The sequence below is a fragment of the Lissotriton vulgaris genome, chromosome 6 (assembly GCF_964263255.1).
Source record: "Lissotriton vulgaris chromosome 6, aLisVul1.2, whole genome shotgun sequence".
Classification (NCBI taxonomy): domain Eukaryota; kingdom Metazoa; phylum Chordata; class Amphibia; order Caudata; family Salamandridae; genus Lissotriton; species Lissotriton vulgaris.
Genome location: NC_141694.1, coordinates 7,500,396 through 7,519,265, shown reverse-complemented (window position 1 = coordinate 7,519,265; position 18,870 = coordinate 7,500,396). Strand labels below are relative to the sequence as shown.

General features: G+C 50.4%; 1 protein-coding gene across 1 annotated transcript in view; it reads right to left on the bottom strand.

Annotated features, from left to right (window-relative positions):
• The window catches only part of CNPY3 (canopy FGF signaling regulator 3), a 69,708-nt gene that overhangs the window by 37,920 nt on the left and 12,918 nt on the right, over positions 1–18,870 (bottom strand). The gene's annotated exons all lie outside the window — the stretch shown is intronic.

Sequence of the window (18,870 nt, the reverse complement as noted above, 5' to 3'; positions counted from 1 at the left end):
GTTTGATCATGCATCCCGTTCATTCCATTTATAAATTGCATTTTGTGCCCAGTTGATACATTAAATAATTCTAGAAACATACTTGCTGTCTGCGTTTGAGTCTATAAACGCAGCCTGCAGTTGGGCATTCACATGACAAGTGGTTGCTGGAGCACCAAGTGGAATCAGCAGTTTGGAGATTGGTTGGGCCGTCAGCATCACAATTTAGGATAAGAGTTTAGCTCCGGCATCATATTATTCATACCAAAGTTTCTGTATTCACTCATGGGGCACTAGTTTCAGCAGTGCACTCCAGTGGCCATGCACACGTGTGCTTCGAAGCAAGCTCCTCGCGCTAGTGCGCGGTTATAAAGTTATTTTGTGGAATGAACTCTTTGAAGTAAGCTCCTTGCGCTTGTGCCCTCCGATAAAGTATTATTACATAGAAGGAACTCTTCGAAGAAAGCTCCTCGCGCTTGTGCACAGATATTACGTTATTTCATAGAAGGTACTCTTCAAAGCAAGCTCCTCCCGCTTGTGCATGGCTATGAAGTTATTTCGTAGAAGAAACTCTTTGAAGCAAGCTCCTCGCGCTTGTGCACAGATATTAAGTTATTTCATAGCTTGTGCCCTCCGATAAAGTATTATTTCGTGGAAGAAACTCTTCGAAGCAAGCTCCTCGCGCTTGTGCATGGTTATAAAGTTATTTTGTGGAAGGAACTCTTCGAAGCAAGCTCCTCCCGCTTGTGAATGGTTATAAAGTTATTTCGTGGAAGGAAGTCTTCAAAGCAAGAGTGAAGCACAGCCAGTGGAACGGTCAAATTCATCAACGCACTCCACAAAGAAGCATCTGACCCAACTTCAATGCCTTCATCCTTGGATTTAAAATGAGAACTTTATCTTAAAATTCCATCTATGGCTATGGATAATAGGCCACCTCTGCAAAGGGGACTTTTTCCAAATGCCATTATTTTTTATTAAAGTCACACTGAAAACCACAACTAACATCTTCCAGATGATAAATGTAAAGGTACAAATTGTCTGCATTCACTAAGTGTATTTGTTAGGCCTATATCCCAAAGCATCTACCAAGACCGTGTTGATGGCTTTTATCAAACACAGAGGCCGGCCAGCCATCCAGTGGTCTGGGAAAATGAGATGCCTTCAAACGTTCATGGAGATTGGCTGAACATTAAGGGAACAGGGGCCAGGACACACCCTTATCCCTAAATTGCAGGATTGGTAAATTTGTTCCCAAACCTACATGTTACTAGCTAGCACTTTCCTGCAACTCAGCAGAGAACGACCAATGCCGCGCTGGCACAGCCGACACCTACACCAGCCAAGAGCCATGGAGGACCTTGTAAATGTAGGAGGTAAGACTGACATCCTGCACCGTCCCCTGTAGAAGGTCCGGGAGGTACGAATGATATCCTGCACCGTCACCTGTAGAAGAATGATATCCTGCACCGTCACCTGTAGAAGAATGATATCCTGCACCGTCACCTGTAGAAGAATGATATCCTGCACCGTCACCTGTAGAAGAATGATATCCTGCGCCGTCACCTGTAGAAGGTCCAGAGGTACGAATGATATCCTGCGCCGTCACCTGTAGAAGGTCCAGAGGTACGAATGATATCCTGCGCCGTCACCTGTAGAAGGTCCAGAGGTACGAATGATATCCTGCACCGTCACCTGTAGAAGAATGATATCCTGCACCGTCACCTGTAGAAGAATGATATCCTGCGCCGTCACCTGTAGAAGGTCCGGGAGGTACGAATGATATCCTGCACCGTCACCTGTAGAAGAATGATATCCTGCACCGTCACCTGTAGAAGAATGATATCCTGCACCGTCACCTGTAGAAGAATGATATCCTGCACCGTCACCTGTAGAAGAATGATATCCTGCGCCGTCACCTGTAGAAGGTCCAGAGGTACGAATGATATCCTGCACCGTCACCTGTAGAAGAATGATATCCTGCACCGTCACCTGTAGAAGAATGATATCCTGCACCGTCACCTGTAGAAGAATGATATCCTGCACCGTCACCTGTAGAAGAATGATATCCTGCGCCGTCACCTGTAGAAGGTCCAGAGGTACGAATGATATCCTGCGCCGTCACCTGTAGAAGGTCCAGAGGTACGAATGATATCCTGCGCCGTCACCTGTAGAAGGTCCAGAGGTACGAATGATATCCTGCACCGTCACCTGTAGAAGAATGATATCCTGCACCGTCACCTGTAGAAGAATGATATCCTGCGCCGTCACCTGTAGAAGGTCCAGAGGTACGAATGATATCCTGCACCGTCACCTGTAGAAGAATGATATCCTGCACCGTCACCTGTAGAAGAATGATATCCTGCACCGTCACCTGTAGAAGAATGATATCCTGCACCGTCACCTGTAGAAGAATGATATCCTGCACCGTCACCTGTAGAAGAATGATATCCTGCGCCGTCACCTGTAGAAGGTCCAGAGGTACGAATGATATCCTGCGCCGTCACCTGTAGAAGGTCCAGAGGTACGAATGATATCCTGCACCGTCACCTGTAGAAGAATGATATCCTGCGCCGTCACCTGTAGAAGGTCCAGAGGTACGAATGATATCCTGCGCCGTCACCTGTAGAAGGTCCAGAGGTACGAATGATATCCTGCGCCGTCACCTGTAGAAGGTCCAGAGGTACGAATGATATCCTGCACCGTCACCTGTAGAAGAAAGATATCCTGCGCCGTCACCTGTAGAAGGTCCAGAGGTACGAATGATATCCTGCGCCGTCACCTGTAGAAGGTCCAGAGGTACGAATGATATCCTGCACCGTCACCTGTAGAAGAATGATATCCTGCACCGTCACCTGTAGAAGAATGATATCCTGCACCGTCACCTGTAGAAGAATGATATCCTGCGCCGTCACCTGTAGAAGGTCCAGAGGTACGAATGATATCCTGCACCGTCACCTGTAGAAGAATGATATCCTGCACCGTCACCTGTAGAAGAATGATATCCTGCACCGTCACCTGTAGAAGAATGATATCCTGCGCCGTCACCTGTAGAAGGTCCAGAGGTACGAATGATATCCTGCACCGTCACCTGTAGAAGAATGATATCCTGCACCGTCACCTGTAGAAGAATGATATCCTGCACCGTCACCTGTAGAAGAATGATATCCTGCGCCGTCACCTGTAGAAGGTCCAGAGGTACGAATGATATCCTGCACCGTCACCTGTAGAAGAATGATATCCTGCACCGTCACCTGTAGAAGAATGATATCCTGCACCGTCACCTGTAGAAGAATGATATCCTGCACCGTCACCTGTAGAAGAATGATATCCTGCGCCGTCACCTGTAGAAGGTCCAGAGGTACGAATGATATCCTGCACCGTCACCTGTAGAAGAATGATATCCTGCACCGTCACCTGTAGAAGAATGATATCCTGCACCGTCACCTGTAGAAGAATGATATCCTGCACCGTCACCTGTAGAAGAATGATATCCTGCGCCGTCACCTGTAGAAGGTCCAGAGGTACGAATGATATCCTGCGCCGTCACCTGTAGAAGGTCCAGAGGTACGAATGATATCCTGCACCGTCACCTGTAGAAGAATGATATCCTGCACCGTCACCTGTAGAAGAATGATATCTTGCGCCGTCACCTGTAGAAGGTCCAGAGGTACGAATGATATCCTGCGCCGTCACCTGTAGAAGAATGATATCCTGCACAGTCACCTGTAGAAGAATGATATCTTGCACCGTCACCTGTAGAAGAATGATATCTTGCACCGTCACCTGTAGAAGAATGATATCCTGCACCGTCACCTGTAGAAGAATGATATCCTGCGCCGTCACCTGTAGAAGGTCCAGAGGTACGAATGATATCCTGCACCGTCACCTGTAGAAGAATGATATCCTGCACCGTCACCTGTAGAAGAATGATATCCTGCACCGTCACCTGTAGAAGAATGATATCCTGCACCGTCACCTGTAGAAGAATGATATCCTGCACCGTCACCTGTAGAAGAATGATATCCTGCGCCGTCACCTGTAGAAGGTCCAGAGGTACGAATGATATCCTGCGCCGTCACCTGTAGAAGGTCCAGAGGTACGAATGATATCCTGCACCGTCACCTGTAGAAGAATGATATCCTGCGCCGTCACCTGTAGAAGGTCCAGAGGTACGAATGATATCCTGCGCCGTCACCTGTAGAAGGTCCAGAGGTACGAATGATATCCTGCGCCGTCACCTGTAGAAGGTCCAGAGGTACGAATGATATCCTGCACCGTCACCTGTAGAAGAAAGATATCCTGCGCCGTCACCTGTAGAAGGTCCAGAGGTACGAATGATGTCCTGCGCCGTCACCTGTAGAAGGTCCAGAGGTACGAATGATATCCTGCACCGTCACCTGTAGAAGAATGATATCCTGCACCGTCACCTGTAGAAGAATGATATCCTGCACCGTCACCTGTAGAAGAATGATATCCTGCGCCGTCACCTGTAGAAGGTCCAGAGGTACGAATGATATCCTGCACCGTCACCTGTAGAAGAATGATATCCTGCACCGTCACCTGTAGAAGAATGATATCCTGCACCGTCACCTGTAGAAGAATGATATCCTGCGCCGTCACCTGTAGAAGGTCCAGAGGTACGAATGATATCCTGCACCGTCACCTGTAGAAGAATGATATCCTGCACCGTCACCTGTAGAAGAATGATATCCTGCACCGTCACCTGTAGAAGAATGATATCCTGCGCCGTCACCTGTAGAAGGTCCAGAGGTACGAATGATATCCTGCACCGTCACCTGTAGAAGAATGATATCCTGCACCGTCACCTGTAGAAGAATGATATCCTGCACCGTCACCTGTAGAAGAATGATATCCTGCACCGTCACCTGTAGAAGAATGATATCCTGCACCGTCACCTGTAGAAGAATGATATCCTGCGCCGTCACCTGTAGAAGAATGATATCCTGCGCCGTCACCTGTAGAAGGTCCAGAGGTACGAATGATATCCTGCGCCGTCACCTGTAGAAGGTCCAGAGGTACGAATGATATCCTGCGCCGTCACCTGTAGAAGGTCCAGAGGTACGAATGATATCCTGCACCGTCACCTGTAGAAGAATGATATCCTGCGCCGTCACCTGTAGAAGAATGATATTCTGCGCCGTCACCTGTAGAAGGTCCAGAGGTACGAATGATATCCTGCACCGTCACCTGCAGAAGAATGATATCCTGCACCGTCACCTGTAGAAGAATGATATCCTGCACCGTCACCTGTAGAAGAATGATATCCTGCGCCGTCACCTGTAGAAGAATGATATCTTGCGCCGTCACCTGTAGAAGGTCCAGAGGTACGAATGATATCCTGCGCCGTCACCTGTAGAAGAATGATATCCTGCACCGTCACCTGTAGAAGAATGATATCCTGCACCGTCACCTGTAGAAGAATGATATCCTGCACCGTCACCTGTAGAAGAATGATATCCTGCGCCGTCACCTGTAGAAGGTCCAGAGGTACGAATGATATCCTGCACCGTCACCTGTAGAAGAATGATATCCTGCACCGTCACCTGTAGAAGAATGATATCCTGCACCGTCACCTGTAGAAGAATGATATCCTGCGCCGTCACCTGTAGAAGGTCCAGAGGTACGAATGATATCCTGCACCGTCACCTGTAGAAGAATGATATCCTGCGCCGTCACCTGTAGAAGGTCCAGAGGTACGAATGATATCCTGCACCGTCACCTGTAGAAGAATGATATCCTGCACCGTCACCTGTAGAAGAATGATATCCTGCACCGTCACCTGTAGAAGAATGATATCCTGCACCGTCACCTGTAGAAGAATGATATCCTGCGCCGTCACCTGTAGAAGGTCCAGCGGTACGAATGATATCCTGCGCCGTCACCTGTAGAAGGTCCAGAGGTACGAATGATATCCTGCACCGTCACCTGTAGAAGAATGATATCCTGCGCCGTCACCTGTAGAAGGTCCAGAGGTACGAATGATATCCTGCACCGTCACCTGTAGAAGAATGATATCCTGCACCGTCACCTGTAGAAGGTCCAGAGGTACGAATGATATCCTGCACCGTCACCTGTAGAAGAATGATATCCTGCACCGTCACCTGTAGAAGAATGATATCCTGCACCGTCACCTGTAGAAGAATGATATCCTGCACCGTCACCTGTAGAAGAATGATATCCTACACCGTCACCTGTAGAAGAATGATATCCTGCGCCGTCACCTGTAGAAGGTCCAGAGGTACGAATGATATCCTGCACCGTCACCTGTAGAAGAATGATATCCTGCACCGTCACCTGTAGAAGAATGATATCCTGCACCGTCACCTGTAGAAGAATGATATCCTGCGCCGTCACCTGTAGAAGGTCCAGAGGTACGAATGATATCCTGCACCGTCACCTGTAGAAGAATGATATCCTGCACCGTCACCTGTAGAAGAATGATATCCTGCACCGTCACCTGTAGAAGAATGATATCCTGCACCGTCACCTGTAGAAGAATGATATCCTACACCGTCACCTGTAGAAGAAGGATATCCTGCGCCGTCACCTGTAGAAGGTCCAGAGGTACGAATGATATCCTGCGCCGTCACCTGTAGAAGAATGATATCCTGCGCCGTCACCTGTAGAAGGTCCAGAGGTACGAATGATATCCTGCACCGTCACCTGTAGAAGAATGATATCCTGCGCCGTCACCTGTAGAAGAATGATATCCTGCGCCGTCACCTGTAGAAGGTCCAGAGGTACGAATGATATCCTGCACCGTCACCTGTAGAAGAATGATATCCTGCACCGTCACCTGTAGAAGAATGATATCCTGCACCGTCACCTGTAGAAGAATGATATCCTGCGCCGTCACCTGTAGAAGGTCCAGAGGTACGAATGATATCCTGCACCGTCACCTGTAGAAGAATGATATCCTGCACCGTCACCTGTAGAAGAATGATATCCTGCACCGTCACCTGTAGAAGAATGATATCCTGCACCGTCACCTGTAGAAGAATGATATCCTGCACCGTCACCTGTAGAAGAATGATATCCTGCACCGTCACCTGTAGAAGAATTATATCCTGCGCCGTCACCTGTAGAAGGTCCAGAGGTACGAATGATATCCTGCGCCGTCACCTGTAGAAGGTCCAGAGGTACGAATGATATCCTGCACCGTCACCTGTAGAAGAATGATATCCTGCACCGTCACCTGTAGAAGAATGATATCCTGCACCGTCACCTGTAGAAGAATGATATCCTGCGCCGTCACCTGTAGAAGGTCCAGAGGTACGAATGATATCCTGCACCGTCACCTGTAGAAGAATGATATCCTGCACCGTCACCTGTAGAAGAATGATATCCTGCACCGTCACCTGTAGAAGAATGATATCCTGCGCCGTCACCTGTAGAAGGTCCAGAGGTACGAATGATATCCTGCGCCGTCACCTGTAGAAGGTCCAGAGGTACGAATGATATCCTGCACCGTCACCTGTAGAAGAATGATATCCTGTGCCGTCACCTGTAGAAGAAGGATATCCTGCGCCGTCACCTGTAGAAGGTCCAGAGGTACGAATGATATCCTGCACCGTCACCTGTAGAAGAATGATATCCTGCACCGTCACCTGTAGAAGAATGATATCCTGCACCGTCACCTGTAGAAGAATGATATCCTGCACCGTCACCTGTAGAAGAATGATATCCTGCGCCGTCACCTGTAGAAGGTCCAGAGGTACGAATGATATCCTGCGCCGTCACCTGTAGAAGGTCCAGAGGTACGAATGATATCCTGCACCGTCACCTGTAGAAGAATGATATCCTGCACCGTCACCCCGTCACCTGTAGAAGAATGATATCCTGCACCGTCACCTGTAGAAGAATGATATCCTGTGCCGTCACCTGTAGAAGGTCCAGAGGTACGAATGATATCCTGCACCGTCACCTGTAGAAGAATGATATCCTGCACTGTCACCTGTAGAAGAATGATATCCTGCACCGTCACCTGTAGAAGAATGATATCCTGCACCGTCACCTGTAGAAGAATGATATCCTGCACCTTCACCTGTAGAAGAATGATATCCTGCACCGTCACCTGTAGAAGAATGATATCCTGCGCCGTCACCTGTAGAAGGTCCAGAGGTACGAATTATATCCTGCGCCGTCACCTGTAGAAGGTCCAGAGGTACGAATGATATCCTGCACCGTCACCTGTAGAAGAATGATATCCTGCACCGTCACCTGTAGAAGAATGATATCCTGCACCGTCACCTGTAGAAGAATGATATCCTGCGCCGTCACCTGTAGAAGGTCCAGAGGTACGAATGATATCCTGCGCCGTCACCTGTAGAAGAATGATATCCTGCACCGTCACCTGTAGAAGAATGATATCCTGCACCGTCACCTGTAGAAGAATGATATCCTGCACCGTCACCTGTAGAAGAATGATATCCTGCACCGTCACCTGTAGAAGGTCCAGAGGTACGAATGATATCCTGCGCCGTCACCTGTAGAAGGTCCAGAGGTACGAATGATATCCTGCGCCGTCACCTGTAGAAGAATGATATCCTGCACCGTCACCTGTAGAAGAATGATATCCTGCACCGTCACCTGTAGAAGAATGATATCCTGCACCGTCACCTGTAGAAGAATGATATCCTGCGCCGTCACCTGTAGAAGGTCCAGAGGTATGAATGATATCCTGCGCCGTCACCTGTAGAAGGTCCAGAGGTACGAATTATATCCTGCACCGTCACCTGTAGAAGAATGATATCCTGCGCCGTCACCTGTAGAAGAATGATATCCTGCACCGTCACCTGTAGAAGAATGATATCCTGCACCGTCACCTGTAGAAGAATGATATCCTGCACCGTCACCTGTAGAAGAATGATATCCTGCGCCGTCACCTGTAGAAGGTCCAGAGGTACGAATGATATCCTGCGCCGTCACCTGTAGAAGGTCCAGAGGTACGAATGATATCCTGCACCGTCACCTGTAGAAGAATGATATCCTGCACCGTCACCTGTAGAAGAATGATATCCTGCACCGTCACCTGCGGAGGGCCCGGGTGATTTGCAAAACATTAGTAGACGAAGTGCTTCCACTTGGCAGCATTGCAAGCACTTGTGGTAGGTCTACGTGCTCCACGTATCATAGCCATGCACTCCTCTGGAAAATGTAAGTAGCTGCATTCTAATACCTCAAGTGCCAAAATGGAAAGATTGATCTTTTTGGGGATCGGGATGCCCAATTAGCCGCATTGATTGAGAAGCTTCTCTCGAGGAGAGATGAACCGGGCTGAGTACTATGGTTGTCTGGCTCATGAGGGGCTGCTAGAAGAGCATCTTAGTGGATTAACGCATCTTTCAGACTACATGTGAAGAGTGGGAGAGGTGGACCAGTGTATGCAAATATCCCTGACCAGCTCACCCACAATGCACTGCCTGTGGACTGCGGGTGTGGAGGCGAAGAGGTCGACTGTTCAAATTCTCTATTTCTGCCCGACTTTAGGGTGGAGTTAGCACTCGTGCACTTGTTGATGAGCCATGCTTAGGATGTTTGCAGTTGTTGTCCGCTCCTGGTAGGTGGTCTGCTAGAAGGTGTATGTTCTGATGAACTTTACTGTGTAAGTTGGTCAGCAGAGGAGAGTGTGTGCCTCGTGGGTCTGACAAGTCGCACATTGCAGTCATAGCATGTTTTTTCCTCTTGGACCTACTTTGCTTCAGTACCAGGCAATAGAAGGCTCTGAGCACCAGCTAAAGGACAGGAGTTCAAGGAAGCTGATGAGCCCAATCTGTTCCATGCCCCTGGCACAGTAACGACCCAAGATGTGCTCTCCACCCTAGGAGCGATGCATGGGTGAGAGTTCCATGCTCCTGGCAGAGTAATCAAAACAAACAAGATGATGCAAGGAATGTTGCACAATGGCAAAACATTCACCCTCAGTCACAGATCTGGGTTTAATCCATCGTTATTTTGCTCACCATGCCACCCCAGTTCAGACCTGGCCATATGCAAATCAGTCTTGACCCTGTGCCTCATGGGAACAGTCCAGCTCGAACTGCCAATGTCTTCCCTGGACCGGAATCAATCATTCTAGGACCGGTTTCAGCTTGACTCCAGTGGGGCAGTGAGCACGGAACTGATTTGCATATGGCTGGGTTCAAACTGGAATGTCATGGTGAGCAAAAAAACGAAGGATTTAGGCCCAGATCTCTGTACTGGAATGAATGTATGACATTGTTCTGCATTCTGTCCAACTGTTGTTTTTGCACCTGGCAGGCCCAGATCTCTGTACTGGAATGAATGTATGACATTGTTCTGCATTCTGTCCAACTGTTGTTTTTGCACCTGGCACAGTAAAGACCCAAGCGTTTAGGGCTGACCCCAAGAAAGGTTGGATCTGAAAGGTTGTAGGGGAGACTTTTTTACATTGATTGAGAACCCTAGACGGTAGAGGAGACTGAGCGCTGTCTGAGTGGGCGACGGAGGAGGAGACGGAGCGCTGTCTCTGTGGGCGACGGAGGAGGAGGAGACTGAGCGCTGTCTGAGTGGGCGACGGAGGAGGAGGAGACGAAGCGCTGTCTCTGTGGGCGACGGAGGAGGAGGAGACGAAGCGCTGTCTCTGTGGGCGACGGAGGAGGAGGAGACGAAGCGCTGTCTCTGTGGGCGACGGAGGAGGAGGAGACGAAGCGCTGTCTCTGTGGGCGACGGAGGAGGAGGAGACGAAGCGCTGTCTCTGTGGGCGACGGAGGAGGAGGAGACGAAGCGCTGTCTCTGTGGGCGACGGAGGAGGAGGAGACGAAGCGCTGTCTCTGTGGGCGACGGAGGAGGAGGAGACGAAGCGCTGTCTCTGTGGGCGACGGAGGAGGAGGAGACGAAGCGCTGTCTCTGTGGGCGACGGAGGAGGAGGAGACGAAGCGCTGTCTCTGTGGGCGACGGAGGAGGAGGAGACGAAGCGCTGTCTCTGTGGGCGACGGAGGAGGAGGAGACGAAGCGCTGTCTCTGTGGGCGACGGAGGAGGAGGAGACGAAGCGCTGTCTCTGTGGGCGACGGAGGAGGAGGAGACGAAGCGCTGTCTCTGTGGGCGACGGAGGAGGAGGAGACGAAGCGCTGTCTCTGTGGGCGACGGAGGAGGAGGAGACGAAGCGCTGTCTCTGTGGGCGACGGAGGAGGAGGAGACGAAGCGCTGTCTCTGTGGGCGACGGAGGAGGAGGAGACGAAGCGCTGTCTCTGTGGGCGACGGAGGAGGAGGAGACGAAGCGCTGTCTCTGTGGGCGACGGAGGAGGAGGAGACGAAGCGCTGTCTCTGTGGGCGACGGAGGAGGAGGAGACGAAGCGCTGTCTCTGTGGGCGACGGAGGAGGAGGAGACGAAGCGCTGTCTCTGTGGGCGACGGAGGAGGAGGAGACGAAGCGCTGTCTCTGTGGGCGACGGAGGAGGAGGAGACGAAGCGCTGTCTCTGTGGGCGACGGAGGAGGAGGAGACGAAGCGCTGTCTCTGTGGGCGACGGAGGAGGAGGAGACGAAGCGCTGTCTCTGTGGGCGACGGAGGAGGAGGAGACGAAGCGCTGTCTCTGTGGGCGACGGAGGAGGAGGAGACGAAGCGCTGTCTCTGTGGGCGACGGAGGAGGAGGAGACGAAGCGCTGTCTCTGTGGGCGACGGAGGAGGAGGAGACGAAGCGCTGTCTCGAAGTCTCTGTGGGCGACGGAGGAGGAAGAGGAGGAGACGAAGTCTCTGTGGGCGACGGAGGAGGAGGAGGAGGAGGAGACGAAGTCTCTGTGGGCGACGGAGGAGGAGGAGGAGGAGGAGACGAAGTCTCTGTGGGCGACGGAGGAGGAGGAGGAGGAGGAGACGAAGTCTCTGTGGGCGACGGAGGAGGAGGAGGAGGAGGAGACGAAGTCTCTGTGGGCGACGGAGGAGGAGACCGAGCGCAGTCTCTGTGGGCGACGGAGGAGGAGACCGAGCGCAGTCTCTGTGGGCGACGGAGGAGGAGACCGAGCGCAGTCTCTGTGGGCGACGGAGGAGGAGACCGAGCGCAGTCTCTGTGGGCGACGGAGGAGGAGACCGAGCGCAGTCTCTGTGGGCGACGGAGGAGGAGACCGAGCGCAGTCTCTGTGGGCGACGGAGGAGGAGACCGAGCGCAGTCTCAGTGGGTGAGGGCGGAGGAGACCGAGCGCAGTCTCAGTGGGCGAGGGAGGAGGAGACCGAGCGCAGTCTCTGTGGGTGAGGGCGGAGGAGACCGAGCGCAGTCTCTGTGGGTGAGGGCGGAGGAGACCGAGCGCAGTCTCTGTGGGTGAGGGCGGAGGAGACCGAGCGCAGTCTCTGTGGGTGAGGGCGGAGGAGAGCGAGCGCAGTCTCAGTGGGTGAGGGCAGAGGAGACCGAGCGCAGTCTCTGTGGGTGACGGCGGAGGAGACCGAGCGCAGTCTCTGTGGGTGACGGCGGAGGAGACCGAGCGCAGTCTCTGTGGGTGACGGCGGAGGAGACCGAGCGCAGTCTCTGTGGGTGACGGCGGAGGAGACCGAGCGCGGTCTCAGTGGGTGACGGCGGAGGAGACAGAGTGCGGTCTCAGTGGGTGACGGCGGAGGAGACAGAGTGCGGTCTCAGTAGGTGACGGCGGAGGAGACAGAGTGCGGTCTCAGTAGGTGACGGCGGAGGAGACAGAGTGCGTGTATAGATGAATCCAGGCAAACAAGTAGAAATAAAAGATTTATTGAAGAGTTGTACAGGAACCTCCAGCTTCACCCACAACCTGCTTCTCAGTTCAGTCCTTTCTAATCATAACACTCTGAGCTGCTAGGCAACACATTAACATTCCAAATGAAACATCTCTACACCCCTCCCCCCACACATGCTACCATAAAAGAAAACAAAATTGGAAGAAATCATTTACACAATGAATGATAATAAATAGAATGACAATAAATGAAATTTAGTCACCATCCATTTGGGGAGAGAAACATTTAGCAACATTTCCAAAACTCCAAGTTGACCCATCACACAAAATTACAACACTCCTTTTTACTTCCTTCACTTGAATAGGTTTAGAAAATGTGCTGTCTCCTTTAGCAACAGTACCACCACGTTTTACCACCACCCAATCACCCGATTTGATATTAGGGAACTTGACCCCTTTTGAATGACCATAATGTTTGGCAACAACAATTTGTTTATTAGCAACTTGCTTTCCAATCACATCACGATCCACCCACACACAATCTCTGTCCTTCAACCACCCTGGTATTTCCTTCAACCCCGGTTCCCTCCCTTTAAGAGAAATGAAAGGTGAAACACCAGTCATGGAGTGCGGTGTTACTCTATAAGACCACATCAACTTTTTCAATTCCTCAGACCAAGATAAACCATTGCATAAGGAAAGTTGTATATTGTCCATGATCAAACGATTGATCCTCTCAACTAAGCCATTCGCCTGCGGTCTAAACAGAGCGACTTTTTCATGCTTAACACCCTTACTACAAAGAAATTCCTCTATTCTTTTGGAAACTAGCTGAGGACCATTATCTGACACCAAAACTTTAGGAATTCCCTCATTTAGGAAAACTTTTTCTAGAAATTTAATTACTTTTTCCGTTGTGATAGTCTCAGATGTTTAAACCACAAACCACTTAAAATGGTAATCAACTAAAACCATTAGAAATCTACAACTTGACCCTAATCTGGAAATAGTACCAATAAAGTCTATTGCCAACCTTTCCCAAGGACGTTTAGGAAATTAGATTTAAGACTCTCAGGTGGTACCAACTTGTCTCTCCTCCACAACTTTCCATCTCTCACACTTCACTCTTCAACAACATTGAAGAAACCTTTGAAGCGCACATCATTGTTTGGTTCACAATCCCAACCGTTAGAAACATTCAAAAGAAATGTACGTCAATCTCTCATTAACATTTCAAGAGTTTCTTAAGTCCATTAACTCTCATTTTGTTAGTGAAATCATTTTTCTTGAAAGATTATTGCTCATTTAAGATCAGTCAACTTGAAATCAGGGAGGGTTTAAGTCAGAATTTAATCAATTTACTTATAAAAATTGGGTGAAAAATTCTTAAGTCCAAGGGTGGGGGCACCAAGATCAGCCCCTTGCGCAGAAAATGCGTAGGTTTCCCTCGTTGCCAGTGTAAAGATGAATCCAGGCAAGCGAGTAGAAATAAAAGGTTTATTGAAGAGTTGTACAGGAACCTCCAGCTTCACAGCCCAGTTCAGTCCTTTCTAATCATAACACTCTGAGCTGCTAGGCAACACATTAACATTCCAAATGAAACATCTCTACAGTGCTGTCTCAGTGAGTGAGGGCGGAGGAGAATATATATATATATATATATATATATATATATATATATATATATATATATATATATATTCTCCTCCGCCCTCACTCACTATATATATATATATATATATATATATATATATATATATATATGTATCTATCCAGGGATATATATATATGGGGTATTTCACACAGCATCGAAAGGTGTAAAGCTTCACCAATATCCAGGCTTCTGAAGTGAGGCAATCCCACACAGTACCCATGGAAGCCAAGCTTCTTTTATATCCAAGGGGTGCTTCAGAGGTGGAGGCAAATTCCACAGAGCAGTCATGGGAGTCAAGCTTCATCAATATCCAGAGATGCTTCCGATGCGGGGGTACTTCACACAGCATCGAAGGTACCCGAGCTTCACCAATATCCAGGGATGCTTCTGATGCGGGGGTACTTCACACAGCATCGAAGGGACCCAAGCTTTCCCAATATCCAGGGATGCTTCTGATGCGGGGGTACTTCACACAGCATCGAAGGGACCCAAGCTTCACCAATATCCAGAGATGCTACTGATTCGGGGGTACTTCACACAGCATCGAAGGGACCCGAGCTTCACCAATATCCAGGGATGCTTCTGATGCGGGGGTACTTCACACAGCATCGAAGGGACCCGAGCTTCACCAATATCCAGGGATGCTTCCGATGCGGGGTACTTCACACAGCATCGAAGGGACCCAAGCTTCACCAATATACAGGGATGCTTCCAATGCGGGAGTACTTCACACAGCATCGAAGGGACCAAAGCTTCACCAATATACAGGGATGCTTCCGATGCGGGTGTACTTCACACAGCATCGAAGGGACCCGAGCTTCACCAACATCCAGGGATGCTTCTGATGCGGGGGTACTTCACACAGCATCGAAGGGACCCGAGCTTCACCAATATCCAGAGATGCTTCTGATGCGGGGGTACTTCACACAGCATCGAAGGGACCCAAGCTTCACCAATATACAGGGATGCTTCCGATGCGGGTGTACTTCACACAGCATCGAAGGGACCCAAGCTTCACCAATATCCAGGGATGCTACTGATGCGGGAGTACTTCACACAGCATCGAAGGGACCCAAGCTTCACCAATATCCAGGGATGCTGCTGATGCGGGGGTACTTCACACAGCATCGAAGGGACCCAAGCTTCTCCAATATCCAGGAATGCTTCTGATGCGGGGGTACTTCACACAGCATCGAAGGGACTTGAGCTTCACCAATATTCAGGAATGCTTCCGAGGCGGGAGTAAAGCTTCACTAATATCCAGGTTTCTGCAGTGGGGCAACCCCACCCTACACCCGAGGAAGCCAAACTTCTCCCATATTCGAGGTGGGGGAATGTCCCACAGCACACAAGGGAGTCAAGCTTCACTCATCATGCTTCAGAGTTTGGGGGTGGGGAGGGGCACCACGCAGCAGCCAAAGGAGCCAAGCTTCTCTAATATCCCGGATAGCTTCTGAGGTGGGTGTGTGCTGCACTAGCAACCCAGAGAGCCAAGTTTCAACCATCTCCTGGGGTGCCTCAGAGACCGGAGTTCAGCACACAATGCCCAAGGGATTCTAACTTCAACCATGTACTAGGGTGCTTCAGAGATGGGTGCTCTACACACAACATCCCGGAGAACCTACCTTCAGCAGGCCCAGTCCTCTCTCTCCTGTGCTGCTGCACTGCTCTGCTTCCTCCCCGTTTTTCTGAGTGCTTTCTCCTGCTTTTGTCATGTTTTCCTGTTTTCTCTGCCCTCCACCCGTTTTTCTAAGCGTTTTCCTGCTTTTGCCTTTATATTATTTTTTTGCTTCTTTTGCCTTTCTCATCCCCTTTTTTCTGAGTGCCTTCTCCTCCTTTTGCCTAATTTTCCCCTGCTTTCTCAGCGCAGCAGCTAGCAACTCAAGAGCCTTGAGACCGTCACTGTTGATTTGCCATGCTTTATAAATCCTGATTGACTGATCTATTGGTGTGCTTCAGAGATTGGGTTCTGCAAACCACACCCAAGGGAGCCTAGCTTTAATCATCTACTGAGGACAGAGAGCCTAGCTTCAATCGTCTACTGAGGACAGAGAGCCTAGCTTCAATCGTCTACTGAGGACAGAGAGCCTAGCTTCAATCGTCTACTGAGGACAGAGAGCCTAGCTTCAATCGTCTACTGAGGACAGAGAGCCTAGCTTCAATCGTCTACTGAGGACAGAGAGCCTAGCTTCAATCGTCTACTGAGGACAGAGAGCCTAGCTTTAATCGCCTGCTGGGGACAGAGAGCCTAGCTTCAATCGTCTACTGAGGACAGAGAGCCTAGCTTCAATCGTCTACTGAGGACAGAGAGCCTAGCTTCAATCGTCTACTGAGGACAGAGAGCCTAGCTTCAATTGTCTACTGAGGACAGAGAGCCTAGCTTCAATCGCCTGCTGGGGACAGAGAGCCTAGCTTTAATCGTCTACTGAGGACAGAGAGCCTAGCTTCAATCGCCTGCTAGGGTGTCTCAGAGACAGGGGTTCTGTGCACAGAAGCTTCACTGTTGAGTGGCACTGTCGCCAGTCACTGGTTCAAGATACTGGAGAGCCCAGCAGGCAGGCGAGGTATTGGAACGGGGCTGGGAGACCCCCTCGGAGGTCAAGCTCTCATCTGTGCTACACTACCAGGGAGCCCCTTCTGCCCCTCTAACTACTAGCGTCCTACTACAGCTGGGAGGGTCAGTAGAGTAGGCAGGGTATTATAGGCATACTACAAGGAGGGAAGCACCCCCACCTCCCCCGGGTGTTGTTTTAGTTTTGGGAACCAGAGATAATGTTAATGTTATAGTGATTTGTATAGCACGCGGCTGCCCCAGCCAAGGGGCGTCCCGGCGCTGCGAGCAGACAGATTGCAGAGAGTTAGAGGCGCAGAGAGGTGAAAGAATTATTGGAAGAGATGAGTTTTGACGGCCTTTCTGAAGGCTAAAAGGTCCTGTATACCACGGATAGCTTCGGGAAGACTATTCCATAGCTTGGCAGCTAGGAAGCTAAAGGATCGGCCGCCTACTCTGGCCAGTCTGGTGCGGGGGATGATCGCAAGATGTCCCTCTGAGCGGAGCGACCTCCTAGGAATGTACTCTGACAGGAGGGGGCACAGCATTGGGGGGGAAGCGGTTTTAAGGATTTTAAATGCTAAACACAGTGCCTTAAACTGGATCCTTTTACCCACCGGAAGCCAGTGCAATTTTTTCAAGGCTCCGGATACCGAGGAATGGCGAGGGAGACCTACCAGAGCCCTGGCTGCCGCATTCTGGACTCTCTGCAGTCTGGTGGTTTCGGCAAGGTTTGCCCCCAGTAAGAGAGAGCTGGCATAGTCCAGTCTAGAAAGGATGGTCGCCTGAACAATTAGCTGGCGAGTGCGACAGTCGAAGAACTTCAAAATAGGTCTTATGTTACGTAGAATGCCGAAGCAAGTGGCAGCCACTTTTTTTGTATGGTGAGTGAACTTTAGTGCAGAGTCCACCCAGACTCCCAGATTTTTGACGCATTCCTTTGGCTTGGGAGGTTGGCCTAAGACATCAGGCCACCAGTTGTCTCCCCAGGACGAGGTGTTTTTCCCCAGGAGCAGTATCTCTGTTTAACCGGCGTTCAGTTGGAGGAAATTCGCCGTCATCCAGTTGGTGATGTCAGTAAGTGTCTGTTTGAAGTGATGAGCCTCCAGGGTTTAGTGGGCTCCTCTGGGCCATGATGCCACTACATCTCTGCACAAACAGAAGTTAAGCCCCTCTGGAAGAGGGGTAACACAGCAGGCATACAGGCACAGCTAGGGGTTGCAAAAGCACAGCTGGGAGGTGACAGTACAGCTGGGGGTACAGCTGGGCAAGGACAAAGTAACCAGTGGTGGTGGAGGGTTGCAGTACACCTGGGAGGGGGCACAACAAAGCTAAGCTGGGGAGCAGACAGTGCTGGGAGCAAAGCACATGTACGGGAGGATAAAGACAGCGGGAACGGGTAGACAGCTGGGGGGTGCTACAGACAGCTAGGAAGGGGTAGAGACAGCTAAAGGACGCAGACGCAGCGAGTGGGGGTAGAGTTAGCTGGAAGGGGTACAGGCAGCTGGTAGGGGGTAAAGGCAGTTGTAGGGGGTAGAGGCAGATAGTAGGGCGGTACAGACAGCTAGGAGTCGCAGACCCACCTGACTCTCCTCCCCACTCCCTTCGCAGCTGTAAGGAGTACAAACAAAGCCTGCAGCAGCGCTGCAACGATGAAGACATTCACAGCTACAGATAATGCATGCAGTGTGGTGGCAGCCAGGCTATTATTGGCGCAGATTAAGTGCTTGTGTTTGGGGGGGGGGGGGGGTGTACATAGCTAGAGAGCAAGCGTCGCTGGGTGATGGGGGCACCGAGACTGGCCTTCAGCACTGTAGAGCTTCAGTGTGCCAGGTATGAAGAATGGGGATGAGGGGGCTGGGTGAGGGGGCTTCAAGTGATCAGGGGGGGCAGGTGCCAGGCTCTGCCTGAAAGCAGCACTATGCTGATAACAGTGCTTTGTTTTTAGGGTAAAAAACATGAGCGGCAATAAACCATTCTGTATTGGGCCATCACGAACATCTTTTG